This window comes from Typopeltis vanoorti, chromosome 15 (assembly GCF_054136105.1).
Source record: "Typopeltis vanoorti isolate ZY-2024b chromosome 15, IOZ_Tvanoo_1.0, whole genome shotgun sequence".
Taxonomy (NCBI): domain Eukaryota; kingdom Metazoa; phylum Arthropoda; class Arachnida; order Uropygi; family Thelyphonidae; genus Typopeltis; species Typopeltis vanoorti.
In genome coordinates, this window is record NC_143563.1 from 56,947,671 (window position 1) to 56,963,452 (window position 15,782).

General features: G+C 38.4%; 1 protein-coding gene across 5 annotated transcripts in view; it reads left to right on the plus strand.

The window, feature by feature from the left end:
- Positions 1-15,782, plus strand: part of LOC150098781 (putative nuclear hormone receptor HR3) — a 240,295-nt gene that overhangs the window by 135,553 nt on the left and 88,960 nt on the right. The gene's annotated exons all lie outside the window — the stretch shown is intronic.

Sequence of the window (15,782 nt, forward strand, 5' to 3'; positions counted from 1 at the left end):
AAGTGGATCTGCACATTTCAAACTCACATTCTTCAAGGATTAACTGTACTGCCATTTTTCAGGATTCTGCAACATTTGATAGGGTGCTATATAATTTAATATTTAAGTTGTAGTGTATGGATTTAGATATACCTAATAGATATCTCAGTTGTATAGGAGATGGAGTAATCTCAAGAAGGAAGGTTATAAGTAGAGTTGTTCCACAGAGTCCAATATTGGATATGTACTGTTTAATTTTTATGTCCATTTTATCACTAGATTTCAGGGAGGTATTCAGTTGTTTATAGATGATAAAACTGGGTGTGTGTGTTGGGGAGGATCAGTAATAGTGCCAATACTGCGGTTCATTTGGAGGATATGAATAAACTGGAAAGGTGTACAAATGAATGGGAGATGTTGGTTGAATGTGACTAATGAAAGGTTTTGAAACTTGGGATCCACAGATGGGATGCAGCACGCTCTGTTAGTAGAATAATAATTTTATTGGAATTATTAAAGAATAATAATTTTTTATTGGTGCAAATATTTTGGCATGAAATTAATAAGCCATCATCAGTGCATCAGCATGATCACAAAGTGAAGCTAGAATAAAGTAATGGTATTCCTTTTTACAGCATTTAGATATGTGTCAGAGTGTTACTATATGGGTGGTTACAAAATAAGATGAGATTATAGTTAAAGCTAAAATTAAAATAAGTTAAATTTTCACCATACCACAAAATATGGCATGGTGAAAAAAAAAACAAAAACCACAGTATTGAACTTCAGCACCCCCTTCAGTACACACACACACACTATGAGATATGCTGTTCGACTACATACACATTAATAGAAGAGCACATGTAGAGTTTACTAGATTACGTTTAGCTGTAGCAGTGGTGTTGCCATTGGAAGAAAAGATGTTTATTGTTGAGAATTATTTTCGTTCGGGAAACATTTGTTTCATGTTTATTGAGGTTGATATAAGACTAATGTTCCTGTAGTCACTTTCCGACTAAATGTCCTTTTTATCCAAAGTACAAGTGGAAGCAAGCATAGTGAACCTAGTAAACAGCAGGGAGGGAGAGAAGCGCCAGATTGTCTTTTGAGGATTGTAACCAGGAGAACATTTTGTTGATAGGGAAGAATATAGAGACTAATGCATGGCTTTAAGATGTTTACAATTGTCTCAAAGATGCCCACAATATATGGAATAACGACTTGCCATATTATTATTATTATTATTATTCAGGCCTCCATGGAGTCAAAAGACTCATCGAGGGAGGTCCCTCCTAGGAAACACAAAGTCTATCATACCACTCCTTAAACCGTACTCGATCTCACCACTCCATCGGGCAATGCATTCCATGGTTCAACCACCCTCCATGCAAAGAAACCACTTCTCACCCTCTTTCTCACAGTTTCCTTTCGTAACTTCCAGGGATGGCCTCTTGTCATGACTCCTTCCTGCTGTTCAACCAAGCGAAAGAACTCCCCAGTGTCAACCATGTAACCACCTCTCAACAGTTTAAAAGTCTCTATCATGTCGCCTCTCCTTTTTCTATCGGCCAAACTCTGCAGTCCACACTCTCTCAGCATCCTCATAACTAACATTGTATAGTCCTGACACCATCTTTGTTATCCACCTTTGTACCCTTTCCACAGTTAATTTATCCCCTTCAAATCCTGGGGACCAGATCTGAGAACAATAGTCTAAGTGTGGTCTGATCAGAATCTTATACAATGGAATGATAACCATTTTATCTCTGCAGGTCAGTGTCCTCATTATTGCAGCAGTCCTCTGTGTTACCTTCAATACCTTTGCAATATGCTCCCTAAATTTCAGTTCTCTATCAATCATCAACCCCAGATCTCTTGTCTCCCCTTCTTCCCCCAGTTTAACTCCTCCCATAGAGTATGCAGCATCCCATCGATGAGTCCCAAACCTCAAGACCTTACATTTTGCTGCATTAAACTGATACCCCTATTCATTTGCCCATCTATCTAGCTTATTCAAATCCTCTTGCAGGGCTACCACATCTGCACTATTACTAATAACCCTTCCCAGCTTCGCATCATCTGCAAACAACTGAATATCCCCTTGTAGTCCACAGACAATCATTGATATAAAGGTTAAACAATATAGGTCCCAGTTCTGAGCCCTGTGGAACCTCACTTGTAACCTTCTGCCTCTTTGATATTGCTCCACCATACACAACTCTCCGATATCTATCAGACAGCCAATCCTAAATCCAGTTGACCAATCTGACATCCAGACCCATGTGCTGCAACTTAAATATCAGCTTATCATGTGGCACCCTGTCAAATGCCTTCGCCAAGTCTAAGAAAATTGCAGTGTATGCCTTTCCCTCATCTAATGTTCTTGAAACTTTATTATAAAAGGCTAGCATATTGCTAAAACAAGAGTGCCCCTTCACAAATCCATGTTGACTCTCACAGATAACATTACTCTCATCTGCCCAATGCTGTACTGTCCCTCACTATTTTCTCCAAGATCTTACTAACTACTGATGACACACAAACTGGCCTATAATTAGACACTTCCAGTCTGCTACTGTTCTTATGCAATGGCACTGTATTACCTTCCTTCCATTCCATGAGCATCTTTCCCACAGCCAGACTTTCATTGAAAAGCCAGGTCAAAGGCACTGTCAGTTCCTTATCACATTGTCTCAAAACTCGTGGTGAAATACCATCCAGTCCCACCGCTTTACTAAGATCAAGAGTACTCAGTATGTGGAATACGCTCTCCTCCTGCACCTCTAAACCTCGAACCTGTCCTATCCCTCTAGTATTGAAATCGACTCCTCCAGGATGAAACACTCCAATAAAGTGTTCATTGAACAATTCCACTATGTCCTCTGCATCAGTCACTCTATTCCCATTTTTATCCCACAATGTCATTCTTTCACAGTCATTTCTCCTCCTATTGGCCACATACCTAAAAAAAAATTCCTTAGGATTTTCCTTGGATCTAAGGGCCAGTCTTTTCTCATATTCCAATTTCACCTTCCTTACCAAACTAGTCACTCTCCTAGCCTATGTCTTCATTTTTCTTCATGCATCTTCTCTTCACCTGTCTCCTTATATCTCTTCCATAGCCTCTTTTTCGCATGCAGTTTCTGTTTAATATTGTTTGTCATCCACTTTACTCCAAATTGTGTCCTCTTCTTCACTTGTGGAATACAGCTTACCATTGCTGCTAACAAATATTCCTTCACAATTTCCCAAGCACTAATGATATCCCGGCCTTCCAATTCCTCCCTCCACGAAACTTCACCAAGTTGACATCTAAGACTATTATAATCACCTGCTTTATAATTCCACACATGTTCCGGTCTCTTTGATACCCCTGCATGTCTATTCATTTTCTAAGTCAAAACCATATGGTCACTCTCTCCAACTGGTGGGAGAGATGTCATCTCAGTTATTATCAACTCTTCTGATGCTATAACCAAATCCAAAACTCTTGAACCTCTTGTTCACTCTGTTACATGTTGCCTAAGACATTTGTCCCTCAAGAATTCTAGAAATTCCATTCCCTTATTGCTACATGCATCTTACCCTCCCCAATTTATACTGCTGTAGTTAAAATCTCCCATAACAATCATTTTTCTTCCACTTGCCACGCTCAACTGTCTCAGCATCTCGTGGTCCCCCCCCCTCTGTGCTCCTTGGTCTGTAGCAACACCCCACTAAATATCCTGTCTTGCCCACCTCCACCTCTTACCATATGCTTTCAAAATCATTAGTGTCACAGCTTTCCAAAACTTCCACTCTTAGAGGGCATAGGTCTTCACTTATCATAAGCAGTACTCCACCACCACCATACTTTCTCTTCCTATCCTGCCGAAAAATGCTGTACCCAGCGACTTCTATTCCTGTTATTATATCCTCTTCTGTCAACCACGTCTCAGCGATCCCAATAATTTTTGGCCAGGCTGATGCTATCTGTGCCACCAATTCTTCTCCCTTATTCTAGATACTCCTGGCATTAGTATAAAGCGTATAAATGCCATTGTTTCTATACCCAGCATTATCCCCTCTAGACTCCACTGGGCTCAGTGTTACCTGATGTCGTCTCCCTTCTCCCAAGTATCCATTCTCACAAGAGACCACCCCTGCTATCATCCTCCCTGGGACACACTGACTCATTCAGAACAGCAATCTCTCCAGATGCCTATGTCCTTCTTCATTCAAATGTAAGCAGTCTCTTCCATACAATTCCTCTCTTTCCTCAAACTCACTCCAAGCATCCACATACACCAGTCCTCTCTTGTCACACATTCTAGCTATTATGTCATTCAATATTGCTGCTCTTCTGCTCAGCTCGTCATTATCATACCTAGGCAACAGGCACACTATTTTTCCTCTCTCTGTCTTCTTCCATAGAGCCTCAAGCAGAAATCTCATATCTCTTGCTGCCCGACTTACATTACCACTCAAGTCATTTGTTCTCATCCATGCTTTCACTTCTCTTAACTGCCAAAGCCACACTTTCTATCTTTCCTCCTGGCAAACATTCCTCACGCATCCTATCTTGAACACCACGAATCATTCAGTCCCCATACATTGCACCTCTTACCACCCTATTCCTCGATTGCTCACATGCATCCCTCACTCTCTTTCCTGTAACAGTTTCTCTCTGTGCTTGCCTACTTACCTGCCTTCCTGACATTATTCATCATTGTTCTCCCTTGCATTCCTCTCATTCCCTCTCTCCTGCTGTTTCCATTCTTTCCTCTTCTATCATTCCTATATCTGACACTCATTCCCTCTCTTCCACTTATCCTATTCTCACCTCTTCTATCATTCATACAACTCTCTCATTCCCTCTCTTCTACTGTTCCCATTCTCTCCTCTTCTATCACTCTCATAACTCTCTCTCATTCCTTCTCTTATACTGTTTCTATTCTCTCTTCTACCATTCCCATAACTTTCTCTCATTTCCTTTCCTCTATTGTTGCTATTCTCTCCTCTTCTCTCACTCCTCCTCTGATTTGCCTTGCATTCGTCTCCTCCATCTGCCTAATCTCATCTTTCACACTTCTCATCTCATTCCCCAGACATTCCACCTGCTCTTTCAGCTCATGTATCTCTCTCTGTAAGTCTGCCACTCTTGTTTGCCATTCATCCTCCCAATTGAGACTATCTCCTAAAACTTCAGAATCATCCAACCTTCCCATACTCCCCACTCTTATTTTATTGTTACTTCTCTTGCCTTCTATCATACCAGTCATCTCTCTCTACGTGGTGGAGAATCTCTCGTCTCTGACTCAACGAGGTCAGTTATAGTCTCAATAAGGTTAGTTATGGTCATTTCTAAATCACCAAGTTCCTCCCATTGCCTGCATTTTGCACACATACGTTTTCCCCCCTTCTCTCTCCTGCCACATATACAATCGTCGGGTCGCATACATTCCGCAAGTCCCGCATGCTACAAAATCCTGTATGATATCACGCAAAATGGAGTTCTTAAATGGGGGGAGGGACTTGGCGATTCGCCATTTGCAATTTTAACTGCCACTGCTGCCATTATTCAAAATAGTGTCAAAAAATAAATGCTAATAAGTAACTATAAGAAAAAGTACAAACAATTACAAACAGAACGTTTAAGTACACTAGATATAAATAAATAAAATGAAATAAATAAATAATGAAAACTTATCCTTCGTCTTGTCTTCCACTGTTACGCATTTGGTTCCGACCCAGTCTTCTCGTTAACCAAAATATACAATATCGCGACAACAACTAATTTCAAAAAACAATCACTGAAGGACACTCTTATTCCAGAAACAACTTAGCACTACAAAAACTTAGAATATAGGTTCAGGGTTCTTAGGAATGGACTTGTAAGAATCCAGAATGCATTTAAATTTCCTTGAGGTGAGGCCATTTTGTAGTACGATGCTTTGGATGGTGTCTAGTTCTTGTTGGGGAGGCCCTTAGGATTGGAGCAGATCATTCATCTCAAAATTTGAGCATTATGAAATCCTTGCTCAATAAACCACATCTGCTCCAATCCAATATAGTGAACAGATGTAAGTATTCTAGATGTAGTATGGGAAAGGAGGGGTCTCCATGAAGGCTAATTTTCCATCCCTTTCTTTTTTTATTGTGAAGTTATGGGAAAGGAGGGGGTCTCCATGAAGGCTAATTTTCCATCCCTTTCTTTTTCTATTGTGAAGTTGATGTGCGGGTGTAGGCTGTTAATTTGGGTAGGCTATTTGTGGATCATGTGTTGACCATCTGGGCAGAATCAGAAGCATCTCTACTGACCCTCCTAATCACAATTAACAACCACCCACACGTCAACTTCACAATAGAAAAAGAAAAAGATGGAAAATTAGCCTTCCTTGGATACCTTTTGATTCTGTCCAGAGGGAACTCCTCTGATAATAATTGTAGAGCCATGGTATAAGGTACTATAGTAAATAAAGATTAATAAAGACTAGTAAATAAAGTGCCATCAAAAACTTGTATATTGGAGTAAGTGGAGGCAAGAGATTTGAGGTAAGATACAGAAATTTGATTGTTTAGGAGTCAAATCATGAAATGGTGAAGATTCCTTTTTAGTATTGTTGCAATTCTGAGAAGGATGTTGACAATCAGAGATAAGAGAATGGTGGTTCCATGGCCTTGACCAAGATCATATCTGTATTACTGTGCACAGATCTGAAGGGAATGAAAGAACTTTGGAGAGGGTTTACAAAGACAGATAACAAAAATTATATAAAACATTGGTTATAAGAATAGCCCGAGGGCATGTATTTTGCAAAGCTTAGTGGATGGAATTTGAAGAAGTAATTTGATTGAGACATTTTAAGCTGTTGAGAAGTATTTATTCAATTGTCATAGCAAGAGATTTTTCTTTTGAGAGAACAAGGTGCCATCCCTAGAAGTTATGAAAGGAAGTAGCGCATAAGAGGATGAAAGTAGTATTTTTGCATGAAGAGTTGTAGGACCATAAAATGTATTGTCAGAGAGGGTAATGAAAGTGCAGACAGTGAATAAGTTTAATGATGGTATCATAAACCTTGTATTGTCTAAGACAGACCTTCCATATTGATAAATGATAACAGACAAAAAATTATATTATTTTTTTAATCCTTTACCCAAACATAAGCAAATAAAAACAATAAATAATTAATTTATTGAACTTGCTAATATTTCACTAGTTTTCTAACCAGCATCATCAGAGCACAAATTATAACAGTGACACACAGCACTTAATTATACATTTGTGCATCATTTAAAACTCTGTCTTGCAGAAACGATTCAAGATCATCTCTGTGGCAAATCAGGATGGGCAGATCATGCTCTGGATATTCCTCCTCCTTTTTCAACCCACCCATCCATCCATCCATCAGGATGGGTAGAGTCCTTTCCCCCTGATTAGGGACCATACTTCTGCTGCATCCCTTAAGGGCAAGTATTTATAATTTATACTTGTAGATCTGTGTTCACATGGCTGGTTTTCCTGTTTTGCAGGATGAAAAACCAGAGTTTCTGGAAGAAAACCTTCCATCCCACAATAGACCGACTAACTCACCTTTTGATTGAAAAGGCCTAATAAAGGATTTGAACCTGAATCTTTCCAACCAAAGGGTGTGTTTATGCCAACTGAGCTACAGAGGGTCAAGATATTTCTTCATGCAGGATTAAATGTGTTGCACATACAAGTCGCTACAGGTGCAAGAGACTATGTTTAGAATTAACATTAGCTATGAAGTACTTCTCTAATACAAGTATGGCTGCATTAATTTTCCAAAGATCTGAGAGACAGTCATTCTAAGACCACATTGAGGTCCTTAAATTAACTTAATTGTTATTCAGCTTCTAAAGACCACCTTGTTAGGACATTAGTTCTTTTTAGTTCAGTTGGAATTGCTTCTATAACAGTTTAATTAAATGATGTGCATTTACCACAGTTATATTTGTGCACGATGATGCTGGGTAGAAAATGAGGGAAGTATTAGTAAGCTCAGTAAATAATTTTTTGTTTTTTAATTCTGGTGTTGTTTATACTATACCATGAAGCTCTGTTTATGAATAACTACCAACACCTGTCTTTATACTCTCACTCTCCAAAAAGAAACCGAACTTTTCAAAAATAGAAGAAACTAGTGGCGCCACCTGTTGTATCTATTTTTTGTTGTCGAAAGCTGCAACCTTCATTAGTGTTGTCTCAATTGTTTATGACATTTATTTCATTAGAATCCGAGTTATAGTGCCAAGAGTGGCAGTGTGTTTTGATGAACGGTCGGAAAATGAGTTTCAAACAGAGAGCTCTGATTGACTTTTGTGTTAAACTTGGTAATAGTTTTACCAAAACGCATCAAATGCTTCAAAAAGCATACAGTAATGAATGCTTATCCCGTACTCGAGTTTTCGAGTGGTTTAAGTGATTTCAAAGTGGTCGTGACACGCTTGAGGATGATGAAAAGCTGAGCCGTCCAAAAACTGGACTGAGCGAAGTTAACATCCAAAAAGTGCGTGATTTCATCAAAGAAAACCCGAAATCGCTTGTGAGACTGATTGAAGATGAATTGGGGATTCCAAAATCAACTGTGCACAACATTTTGACCAAGAGTTGGGCCTTCGTAAATTGAATTCGCGATTTGTTCCCCACGAGTTGACCGACAACCAAAAAATGTATCGAATTGAACACTGCAAGGACCTCATTAAAACTGCTCGTAAGGACTCAAAATTCCTTGAAACGATCGTTACTGGTGACGAAACATGGTGTTTTGAGTATGAGCTGAAACAAAGCACCAGAATGCTGAGCAGAGACCACCAGAAGAGGGGCATCTGAAAAAAAGTCACTTGGAGAAGTTAAAAGTAAAGACAATGCTGATTTGTTTCTATGATTCCTAGGACATTATCCACAAAGAATTCGTTCCGCCTGGCCAAACTGTCAATGGTGAGTTTTATCTCGAAGTTTTGAAGCGATTGATAGCGAGAATTCATCACGTACAGCATGAAGATTGTGATGCAGGCAGCTGGTCACTTTTGCACGATAATGCACCATCTCATCGTTCGAACATTGTGAGACAGTTTTTGAGCAAAAACTAAGTTTGTGTGTTGGATCACTCGCTGTATTCACCTGATTTAGCACCCTGTGACTTCTTTCTCCTCCTCCCCAACTTCATTTGCCAATGAAAGGGAAAGTGATATGACACCATTGAAAGCATTTAAGCGGCAGTAACCATGACCCTCAACACTATCCCAAATACCAATATATATATATATATATATAAAACTCATTTAACGAATTAATTGACCTTGCCAAATGCTGTATCGAAGCTGAGGGAAAGTATATTGATTGAAATAAATGATTTGAATAATTATAATTGGTCTGTGTTTTATCCTTAAAATCCCATAATGAATAGCACACTTTGTTTGGAGTATATTGCTATATATTATGGGAAGGCTCACCATTCATTGCTGTATATCATGAGAAGAGGCTGCACAGACTAGTTTTGACCTTTATTGAGGCTTTCATTGGTTCAAAGCATGTGTGTACATGCACACACCTACCTGGCCTCAGTATCTAGCTAAAAGGTAACTGAGTGAGTTACCGTCTAATGGTAAATCATTGGATTGTGAATGCTGTTTTTTTAACTTCAAGCCTCACTGCAAGATTTTCTCCTGCTTAACTAAAAGTAATCTAATTATAAATCAAGCATGACTTAGGAACCTGCGATTAGATATGTGGAAAAATATGGGAATTTGGAAAGAGAATTGCATTTGTGTTCTGGTAGAATACAGAATTGGCAGATACCAGAGTTGCTGATTGTTGATCATCACCTAAGACTTTTTTGGTGTGTGGTAGCCTGATGACAGAAACAAACATACACCTTACTGCTTTTCATACCTAAAATTTTGTTGATTAGAAGTATAGATGATTTCCTATAATACTTTGTGCAAAACTGTCATTTCTCTATTAGAGAATATTTTGTTAATGTCCTTAGGCAGTTTGGAAATTTAGGAGGTACTGGAAAGGTCTGAGATCTGATCCTCTCCCAAATTAAAATCAATTGCTTGGATTTCTAAATCTTGATCTTCTATAATATAATATAAAACTGAGGGTTCCTATTTCTTTACTTAGGGTGATAAACTCTGGCTGAGAGGTTCTTTGTCATCATGCACTTTAAAGAGGAGTTCTAAGCCTAGCATGTTTTTGCTAGTGCTGTAAGGTTTTATAGCCTCATCCTTAGTATCTGTAGGTGGTGAGACAATTTTTAAAATCTTTTTTTATATACACTAATTTGTTTTGTCTTTTTTTTTTGGTTCATTTTCCCTGTTTCATCATCCCTTGTTTTTCCAAACCACTTGTGAAGTCCATTTATTCTTCTGTGTATGATGTTCCAGTTACCTTATTCTGTATTGGTTCTGATAAAACTTTAAATGCTTGCATTTTGTTCTTTTGTGTGCCTAGAGGAGGTGCTGCTTCTGTGTTGGGAACTATCTGATCAGTACTGTTCTTCTGTGGGAAGGTTTCCTCTCCTTGTTGATTTCTTAACTCAGGAAATTTGTTATCAGCAGGAGATGTGTTTCTTTTACTTTGGATAGTGGTGTGATTGAACTATTAATCTTTCCATATAGTCCTGTATGAATAAGTATTAATTCTGTGTATATTTAATATACATTTCCTGCTAGGCCCAGAGCATTGTCCTGAGATGTGTGACCAAGCAGCTAAAACATTTAGGTTTAATTTTATTACTTTAGGGCACTCTGCACACAGATTGTCAAATGTGCCACAATGCAAAATTTTGCATTGAGGCATTTCCAGTGGAATCCTGAATAGTTCATTACTACTGCTACTTTGATTCAATGTAAACCAAGTTGGGAGCCTGCTGCTCCTTTTCCATGGCACAGATGCTTCCCAGTTTCCATTCTTTTCCTCCAGATATTTTTCTTTCAGTGTTCTTTGCTATTCCTCATTTAAAGCAGACTTTATAGATTTCTCAATATCCTCTGTTGGGAACCTTAATTTTCACTGTGTGAACAATGCTCCCAATTATTGTAGGAGTGATCAGTTTTCATCTTGAAATCTGACAGGAGTTTGTCTCTGGTGATAAGATCCCTTACAATAATCTGATAATGACTGCTGTCTGTATATGTTGGTGGTCGCTCCAGCCACCTCATTTAATATTCTGATGATCTCTCTTATTTCATGTAGTTTATTTATTCCAAACCTGAGAGTTTTGACTCTGAGAGGAACTGACATTTAATTTTTCTCTGCATTAAAAAAACCCAAAAAAAACCTTGAAATTGTTGCCAGTAATATATTTTCAGAAATGACAACACTGAAGAGCCAGTGGCTAGAGTAAAGAACAGTGCCTGTGAAAACAAAAGAAATCCTACACTTGATGGTGCTTTCAAAAGATAAGAAAAATCCCTCCCCAACTCTTGCTCTCTTTGAGGGTAAGATGTGCTTTTGCTGAAGCAAGAGGGCTGCAAAATACCCAAAAGTTACCTATCTGTCACCTCCACAACTGCAAAACCACAATACAGAGAAAAACTTACTGAACCTGAGAGAGAGAGAGAGAGAGAGAGAGAGAGAGAGAGAGAGAAAGATTTTGAAGGAGTGAAGAGCAAAGAAATTTATGCTGTTCATAGTGATGAAAAGCACAACAGAAAAACTCTAGCATGAAAAGTCTCTCACATGGGGGGGGGGACTAGCATCCCCTAATGCACAAAGCACACTTTTCCTTTGTCCCATAATGTATAACAATCCACATATATAAAAGCAAGTACTGCACATTATGGGATGCTAAAGCAATTTGACATGACGTCAACAGCCTCTATATACAAGTAGTCTAATTGTGAAGATACTTAATGCCTAAATATTTGCTTATGCTTGAGTAAAGGATAAAAACAAGAATATAATTTCTTCATCACCCTCGTCATCAAATTCCTGATATATATCATTGGGGGGGGTGCCAGATATTATGATAGTATTACATGAAAAGTTTATCTCCAAATTAATCTGTTTTCTGTTAGGACTTCATTATTGTTAGATCTTATATTTTAGTCTTCTTAAGGCACTGCTTATAGTATCAGTCCACTAGGTATTGGTCTTCCTTTGGGTCTTTTCCTGCCACTGCAACAAAAACACTTGATTCGTTAATCTTTTCTATCCCATAATCCCTTGATTTTCACCGTGTGAACAATGCCCCCAATCATTATAGGAGTGATCGGTTTTAATCTTGAAATCTGACAGGAGTTTGTCTCTGGTGATAAGATCCCTTACAATGATAATGACTGCTGTCTGTATATGTTGGTGGTTGCTCTAGCTACCTCATTTAATATTGTGATGATCTCTCTTATTTCATGTAGTTATAAGGTCTATTTAAGTGACATATCAGATGAGGTCAGCTCTGCTCACACACTCCTGAATGCTAACAGTTTCAATTTACTCCCTAATATCCTTGTTTTTAATATGATTGAGCCATTGATTTCTCCATTCACTACCCTAATTTTTCTCAGAACTATCTGTGGTCTCGAGTGTTTGGTGAAGCAAATGCAATTAAATATTAGAATAGTGCATTGGGATCAGAGATTGGCTGTCTGATAGATATCAGCAAGTTGTGTATAGGGGGAGCAATATCCCACTAGTGGTGTGCCCCAGGGGTCTGTTTTAGGGTCATTGTTGTTTAACCGATATGTTAATGATATTGGGGGAAGATTTGACTGGAGATATTCAGTTGTTTGCAGATGATGCAAAGGTTGGAAAGAACTATGAGGAGTAGAGCAGATGTTGTGAGCTTACAAGAGGACTTGGATAAGACTAAATGGGAACATGAGTGGGGATACCTGTTCAGTGTTGTGAAATGCAAGGTTTTAAAATTTGGAAAATAAAGATGGGATGTAGAGTTTATGCCTGGTGGGGATATACTGTTGGACGTGGAGGAAATAAAAGATCTTGAAATGATGGTGGATAAGGATCTAAAATTTAGAGGACACTTTGCTAAAATTGTGAGGACACACAATGAATTTTGGCAATGATTCAGAAGACAATGACTTGTAAAAGTAAGAAGATTCTGGTTCCATTATATAAAGCCTTGATTAGGCCACATATGGACTTCTGTGCACAGATTTGGTCACCTGGTTTTCAAAAGAATGAAGAGATATTTGAAAGGATCCAGAGGTGATTGATTAAGGTAGTTTCTGGTCCCTGGAATGTTGAGTATGAAAAAAGGTTAAGAAGATACAGTTTACAGAGTCTAGTGGATAGGAGGAAGAGGAGCGATATGATAGAGATGTACAAGTTGGTAAGGGATTGTTATAAGATTAACGTTGAAGAGGTTTTTCATAAATAGTGGGAGAACAAGAGGTCATCCTAGAAGCTGCATAAGGAGGATGTGAGGAGGAAACAAGTTTTTTTGCATGGAGCGTGGTGAATGATTGGAATGGATTGGAGAGAATTTGGATGTATTTAAGGCACAGTATGATGAGCTGTGTGTGTGAAAAAAGGGACCTCCCATGATGACTCTTTGACTCCATGGAGGTCTTGGTATGATAATAATAGTAGTGTTTTATTTCTCACCTAGCTCTCATCCATAAGTTAAAATTGGTTTGAACACCATCTTCTATACAGTTACTGTAATGTTTTGACCACTTCTCTTATTTCATATAAATTTATTCAGTTAATTTCCTACCATATCAGCTTTGATAAGTCTATTGTCTGTATCCATATTTAATTTGCCATCTTCACTAAAATTTTTGCCTAAATAGCTGAAATTATTTACTTGTTTTGTAGGTTCTCCATTCAGGATGCAGCTGATGTTTCCAATATTCCTGCCTATTTCATAGTATTTTTGTTGCTGATCAAAACCTATTACAGCAGCTATTCAGTTTAGTAAAGTGTCAGTTAAGTGAAGACTAAAAGTTTGAATCTTCTTTTGAAAAGTCACTGGTTATAGTTGATATAGCAAATCAGTTGGCTGTAAGTCTAAAGAAGATTTTTATACACAAGAGGTCGAGAAAACTACAGTATAAGCACATCAGTGCCATGTGTGGGGTGCAGATGAGAACTGAGAAGTGTTTTTTTGTTCTAATATTTGGGAATACTTCATGAGGAAAGCTATTCGAGTGGACACAGATGATGGAATAAAAGAAGAAGAGAAGCAGGTTCAGTGTGTTTACAGTTACACAGTAAAGGAATGCTGGACAGTTGCTGCTCTTGTATTAACTGGAGCAACAGAAAGTGGAGGGATGATGGTTGCTTCAGTTCAGTGGAGCAGTGATCATGGAAGTGCCTGTAGAATAGACACAATGCTGAAACATTGCATCTGTGAGATAAAGGTTGAAGTGAATCTGTAAGAGAGAGAGGGATCATATATGAGCCTGATTGTTTGCCTCTGGACAGCATCAAGGATTTTAAGGAAAGTTTTAGGTGCACCACCACCACCACCACCCCAAATGTGAGCAGTATACTAAGCATGGACAGATGTAGGATTTGTATATAGTTAAGAGTTGGTTGGGTGTAAAATAGCCTCTTGAACAAAAGAAAATGCCTAGTTTCTTGGATGCCAAGGAGGCTATTGATGTGATGTATGTTTTCCAGGAGAGGTTGGAGGTAAATGTTAGTTCAAGCAGAGATATCTGATCTTGTCTAGTGATTTGTGTATTACTGAGGGTAAGGGTAAGCAAGCTGAGAACTCTTTTGCAAGAGAAAAGGCAAGACTGTGTTTTTGTGGCATCAAACATGACAAGGTTGTCCTCATTCCATCATGTATATAGATCAATGTTTAAAGCACTAGTTGTAGATGATCTTGTAGCCTGGGATGTCAGAGTGCTGCATAGTTTGTCAAATGAATAGAAAGTGCTGTTGTCTGCAAAGCTGTGGATAGGATTAGTGGCGATTGCGAGTAGGTCATTTATGTACAGCAGAAAGAGAGTAGATGAAAAGACAGAGCCTTGAAGCACTGTCCTTTCATCTGGCTATCTAATTACAGAGGGTGTCAGGAGCCCAGAGGATGTCAATTTGTTTAATGCCATACACAAGGGGGGGGGGGGTTGCCAACTACGTATCCTTTTGGAGTCAAAATAATTCCTGTCAGAGTTAGAAGAGCCATTACCTCTAACCGATGCGATGGTATGGGAGTAAGTGTGTGCATGCATTGCAAGGTGGGAAGCTATGCCTCCCGCCACAACATGTTAGTTACAATTTATTAAATCTAAATATAGATCTGTTTTAAATGATGAACATTTGAATGAGCTTGTAAGAACTGTTTTGACTAATTATACCCTAATTTTAAGTAGCTTACTAAGAAAAAGGAAAATGTTCAAAGTAAACTTCATTTAATGTTTCGAGTTAAACTTTTTATTGCCGTAATTTTTATTAACCCTGTTTTTCTTTCCCTCATCTCCCTTTTTTTTTTATTTTGTTCCTCTTTTTTGTTGTTTCCTCTTCTCTTTTTGTTCATTTTTCCTTGTAGAGCATGAAGAGCTGCGTGATGCATTGACATGAGCCACATTGTTGCCACCCCTGCCATACACAGTGAAGCTTTGGAAATGTTAAGGATGACTGCACAAGTTTCTCTGAACCTTTCCATGGCATATGTCCAGTGGTGGGTGATATAAGTCACAAAGTCAACTTTGGATCTTGATTGGCGGAATTCCCACCCCATACGTGAGCTGCCGTAGCTGCAATCAGGAGTGTCTTTAATCCTATGTGAAATTTATCAAGTAAAAAAAGACTCCTTAATTTAGAAGAAACTGTAGATTTTTATTTTAAGAAACACAATAAATGGCAAATCCTGCAACATTTT